This window comes from Lepus europaeus, chromosome 9 (genome assembly GCF_033115175.1).
Source record: "Lepus europaeus isolate LE1 chromosome 9, mLepTim1.pri, whole genome shotgun sequence".
NCBI lineage: Eukaryota > Metazoa > Chordata > Mammalia > Lagomorpha > Leporidae > Lepus > Lepus europaeus.
In genome coordinates, this window is record NC_084835.1 from 86,153,467 (window position 1) to 86,159,500 (window position 6,034).

Below are 6,034 nucleotides of genomic sequence, written 5' to 3' on the forward strand. Positions count from 1 at the left end.
CAAGTTTTGCCCCCCCCCCCCCAGCTCTGCCTCTTGCCCCTGACCCCAAGTCTGGCTGTTATGGGCATTTGCAGTGTGAAATAGCAGACAGAATCTGTCTCTGTTTGTCAAGTAAAAAAAAAAAAGAGAGAGATCGAACAAATAAAATAATATGAATTTGAGTCCATTCTTACAGGCTCCAGCTCATGCTTATGCATCCCAATTTATTCTTGCTTTCTAACCTACAAGGCTCTTGATTGCCATTCCCTTCCATAGAACATCACAGTGGTCTATTATTACAAGATAATATTATGCTTATTGGACTCAGCAATTAGGAAATAGCACCTCTTCCACACACAATAGTAATATACTTGCAAGCCAGAGGGTAGGAAATCCTACAGAAATTTAAGGGATCTGCTGCCATGGTAAAATGTCTAAGTGTCCTATGGTCTAGAGGATATCAAAATATCCCTTTCAGTGTGAAGGACAAGTTGCTGGATCCTTTGTCTTCTACCACCGACAGACACAAAGCCCTGGGACCCTCTTTGCATCCAAGAAGCAACATACAGCTTCTTTCAGTGTGCTCCTGTGATTAATTTACTGAGTGATACAAATGGCTGCTGATTTGGGGTGGAACTGGAGTAAGAGATTGCTTGGCACCAAGTCCAGGCTGCCATGGAACTGCTCTGACACTAGTGTCATGTGACTGAGAATATCCAAATATGCTTATAGCATTCATGGCAGATGAAGACACTGTGTGTCACTTTTGGCAACCCTTGTGGCTAAATTACAGAACAGACCCTTATGATTTTGGAGCAAAATCATATTATCCCTTCATACAATCATTTCCCCATTGATACAGGTTTTAGGTTGCTAGCTGCCCTCAATAGATACTGAATACTTGGTCCTGGGCCACAAAGTTACAAAGCAATTTGAGTATTCCACCATAAATTGGTGTTGTCTGGTCTAATAAGCAATAAAATTGGTCATAGCATAGATGTTTTCCATTACCAAATAGAAACAATATATGCAAAACTATCCTTAAAAAATGACCTTAGAAACTGAGCTTAAGCAGCCGGCGCTGTGGTGTAGCAGGTTAAAGCCCTGGCCTGAGGAACCGGCATCCCATATGGCTGCTGGTTTTAGTTCTGGCTGCTCCTCTTCCGATCCAGTTCTCTGCTATGTCCTGGGAAAGCAGTAGAAGATGGCATAAGTCCTTGGGCCCCTGTACCCATATGGGAGACTTGGAAGAAGGTTCTGGCTCCTGGCCTTGGGTTGGCACAGCTCCGGCCATTGCAGCCGTCTGAGGAGTGAGCCTGCGGATGGAAGACCTCTCTCTCTGTCTCTACTTCTTTCTATAACTTGTCTTTCAAATAAATAAAATAAATCTTTAAAAAAATCAACATATAAGCTGAAAGAAAGGCCAGTAAATTAAAAAAAAAAACTGAGCTTAAGCAAACTCTAAAGACACAAGTAAGTTGAATGAAAATGTGGTCCAGATGCTCAAAGCCCTTACTCCTGCTATACTACCTTCTCTCAACCTGTGGTCTCATAGGGAACTCTAAGATCATTTAAGTGAAAAAAAATCTTTGCCTTGTGCTTTACAGATGGTTCTGCATGGTATACAGACCCATTAAACAGTGTATGACTACTGCACTATAGTCCCATCCAGAAACCTGGGCAGTGCCAGAAGGAGAGGTAGCAAGTGTTACATGTCTATACTTCACTGTGAAAGCTTTAGAAGGATAGTCAGGGACTTGGAGAGAATACAAGTGAAAAATTGGTGACAAGAAGATCTGGGTAAGAAGTTTCTGGATATACTTATCTACATGGGCACCCACTGTGCACATCCCAAGTGCATGATTATCAAAGAATGATCCCATTGGAATAGGATTTTAATAATCATGTGGATAGGATGATCCATTCTATGGGTACTGGTTAGCCTCCTTCCCCAACACTCTTGTCATTGCCTGATATGTTCATCAATGTAGTGATCATGGTGACAGGGGTAGAGGCTGTGCATTGTCTCAGCAACATGTATTCCCACTCACCAAGAGTGACCTGGACAGAGCTACTGCTGGGTACCCAATCTGCCAGCAACATAGTTCAGCATTGACATGGCATCATTCCCTAGACAATGACTTAGAAAAAACTGACCAGCCAGCTACCTGTAGGCAGGTTGATTACATTGGATTGCATCCATCATGAAGGGGCTGTACATTGTTCTTATTGGAAAAGACACTAACTCTCTTTATGTATTTCCTATACAAAGAAAATTCTATGATTCATCAGCAAAAGTCATCAATTTGACCAATTTTAGCTATAGATGAGAGCCCAGTAAAAGATAATTTACAGTATTTTTATGTACAATTAAAAAAGAAGCAAACAAAGTTGTGTTATCTTAGATCCAGGTTCTTAATTGCAGTGATGTTCAAATTATGAAGCAGAAGAAGTCTCCAAAGGTAGATTAAGTTATACTGCATGAACAGCCTCAAACCTGATCGCTTCAAACAACATTTCTTTCTCTATTTTTGCTGGAGGCTCTGAGTCAGTGTTCACATTGACAAACCATTCATCTTTGGAATGCTGCCAGTCATTATGGTGAGGAAAAAAAAATGAAGGTCTTATACTTCTGATGAAATTGATAGGCCTAGGCTGCATACTCCTAACCTTAAGGAAACAAGAAAGTTTTGTGCTACCATAGTCAGAATAGTTTGTGAATAAGAGCTCAAGAACACTCCACAGGGGAGGGAAGGCTGTGGCGGGCAGGGTCTCCCACAACACTGAAGAATTGCAGCTCCTTAGTAGGTATGAGATCTGTGGAAGACTTCTAATCATGTGCAAGACTGGGCCCACTTAGTTTAGGGGCAGAAGATCAGCCACCCAGGCCTGAGGTGTCCATTACTTCCCAGCATGGTATAATTAATGATGAGCAATCAGTTCACAGTCATCAAGGCAAAGTAAATTCATGTTCTGTGCATTCTTTAAGAAGGCTTGGCCATGGTCATTGCATTTTAGAATTATTTCAAGGCTAAAGCCTTACAGTTTTGGTGTTCTGATCTATGTGCTTGCAAAGATACCTAGTTATACAGACATAATGAAGAGATCACTGGTTTTCTTATAGTTATAGCCATTATGCCCCCATTGGACTTCATTTCTAAGTGAATTCAGTGGAAAGGAGCAAGAAGAAAGGCCACAGCCTTGTTGGAGAACAACCACTCATTCAAGGTTGTCAGCTGTCTGCTTTCAGCTGCATCAGAAGAGATTGTGTTGGGATGACATGCATCCCAGGATAAGATTGTTTTGAACAATATGAGAAATCAGTGGCATTCAGGCCAAATTAAATCTAATTTACTCTACAAATTGCCAAACTATCAGTCCTATTAAATCTGCTTATTAAAAGGCAGGAGAGTCGGCCTGGGTCGCAAGCTGTGGCTGGGATAATAAGACATAGATGAAGCCCACTAATGTAGATAAATCATGTTTGATTTCCAGGCCAGAGGTAGCCAATGGGAGGGCTTTCACCTTGCCTCCCCTGTCATCCAGAGGTGTCTGCCAGTCAGTCGAAATGTCCCCAGAGTCAGGCTTACTGATTGATTTCCATGGCACTGGAAGGCCCATGTCATTGCCCCTAATCTGGGGTCATTAATAAAACCAACTGTATTTGTCTCTAGTTATCCATTTTGCAAAGTAAAATTTCAGCTGTGCTTTATGATTTGTGGATGAGTGGGATAAGGAGGGTAGAGTGGCAGATAATGGTGGTGGCAGTGGCAAGGCTAGGAGGTTGGTATGGGATACTCTTAAATGCTAAAGTGTAACTAGGGCAGGCAATAGTGAACCTTTATCCTCAAATTACTGGAGTGATCCATAGAACCTTGTAAGGTTTTTGGAATAAAATGCACATTCTAATAATTGTGAGAATAGAGATAAAATGATGGGGGAAGGGCAATGCTAATTCAAGTCCTATTCTTTTTTTATGAAGATCTGAAGAGTATTTTATATATATTTAAAATTTTTATATTTTTAAAAAGGAGAGAGACAGAAATAGAAAGAGAGAAATAGAGAGATAGCGAGAGAGAGCGAGAGCGAGCGAGAGAGAGAGATGTTGGTTCATTCTCAAAAAATATACATATATATTTTTTTGTGCAAATCATAAAAAAAGTCTTCACCTCCGGCAGCCTCGGCGCGAAGAGCCGCCGCCATGTCCGCGCACCTGCAGTGGATGGTCATGCACAACTGCTCCAGCTTCCTGATCAAGAGGAACAAGCAGACATACAGCACGGAGCCCAACAACCTGAAGGCCGGCAACTCTGTTCCGCTACAACGGGCTGATCCACCGCAAGACCGTGGGCGTGGAGCCCGCGGCAGACGGTAAGGGCATAATGGTGGTCATGAAGCGCAGAAAGCCGGCCACCTGGTACGTGCGCACCACCATCAGCAAGAACGCCCTGGCCACGCTCAGTAGCATCCTGCACATGATTCGCAAGAACAAGTACCGCCCAGACCTGCGCATGGCCGACGCAGCCAGAAGCCCGTGGTGGTGAAGAGGAAGCGCACCCGCCCCACCAAGAGCTCCTGAGCCCCTGCCCGCAATAATCAGTCAGACCTGTCAAAAAAAAAAATAAATATATATATATATATATATATATATATATATATATATATACACACACACACACACACACACACAACAGCCAGGCCTAAACCATTCTGGGCCCAGGATCCAGGAACTCAATTTGGGACTCCCATGTGGTAAAGGAACAAAATACTTAAGCCATTACCTGCTGTTTCCCATGAAAGGTGAAATCAGAATCAGAGTAGAGACTTGAACCCAGGCACTGTGAGAAGGGTTGTCCAGTGTCCCAATGGGACATCTCAACCACTGTGCCAAATACTTGAGCCTGAAATATTATTCTGTAAGAAAGATTAGACTTTGTTTATAGTGTCCACCTGCTTGGAATACCCTACTTCAGGGTCACCAATAACTAAAGCCTACCCTTCTTTGGGGGTCTATCTTAAATCCCCCCTCCTTTAATATTCCAGTTCTTAGCTCTGCTTTCCTTCTCTTGAACTTCTGCCCCAGGGAGTATTACACAATAGTATCTGGCTTGGCAATTAACTTTTCTTTCACCACAACGCACTTTGATTAGTCTTTGTAAATTATTTTCCTAAAACTTGAAAATAAGTATGTGGAGAGATCTCACAAGATGATATTACCCAAGATGGTAAATTAGTAATGCACACTCATTCCTAACCTCTCCTTCAATGTTTTTTCCGAGTTAAATCTTGAGGGGAAAGGAACTTCATTTAAGATGTACGTTGGAGTGGGCTAGGGACTGACTTGGGAATGCAATGTGAACTTTATTCTTGTCTCTGGAGCTGGAGAAAGCAGAGTCTTCCACAGGATGCAGGCAGACAGATTCACCAATTCAGAAGTCTCCTTTTGTTGAAATTTGCCCTGCAAGCAACTTTCCCAGATTCATTTCTGAGCCTCTAATTTGTGCAGCCTTTAGCTCAGACAATTTTGCAATAGATACTTTTCTCAAAGTAGAAATAGGGAGAAGGATTGAGGATAGACAGCAACTTTCTTTTCTTTTCTTTTTTTAAACTTTTATTTAATGAATATAAATATCCAAAGTACAGCTTATGGATTACAATGGCTTCCCCCCCCCATAACTTCCCTCCCACCCAAAACCCTCCCCTTTCCCGCTCCCTCTCCCCTTCCATTCACATCAAGATTCATTTTCAATTCTCTTTATATACAGAAGATCAGTTTAGTATATATTAAGTAAAGATTTCAACAGTAAGAGCAACTTTCTTTTCAAAGATTTTATTTATTTATTTGTCAGGTAGAGTTGCAGACAGTGAGAGAGAGAGAGAGAGAAAAAGGTCTTCCTTCTGTTGGTTCACTCCCCAAATGGCTGCAATGGCCCGAGCTGCCTCCATCCGAAGCCAGGAGCCAGGTACTTCTTCCCGGTCTCCCATGAGGGTGCAGGAGCCCAAGGACTTGGGCCTTCTTCTACTGCTTTCCCAGGCCACAGCAGAGAGGTGGATT

The 6,034-nt window shown here is 42.4% G+C and overlaps 1 pseudogene; it reads left to right on the forward strand.

Annotated features, from left to right (window-relative positions):
• The first annotated feature begins 4,156 nt into the window (after positions 1–4,156).
• Positions 4,157–4,558, forward strand: LOC133766595 (large ribosomal subunit protein eL28-like; annotated as a pseudogene).
• Positions 4,559–6,034: the final 1,476 nt, after the last annotated feature.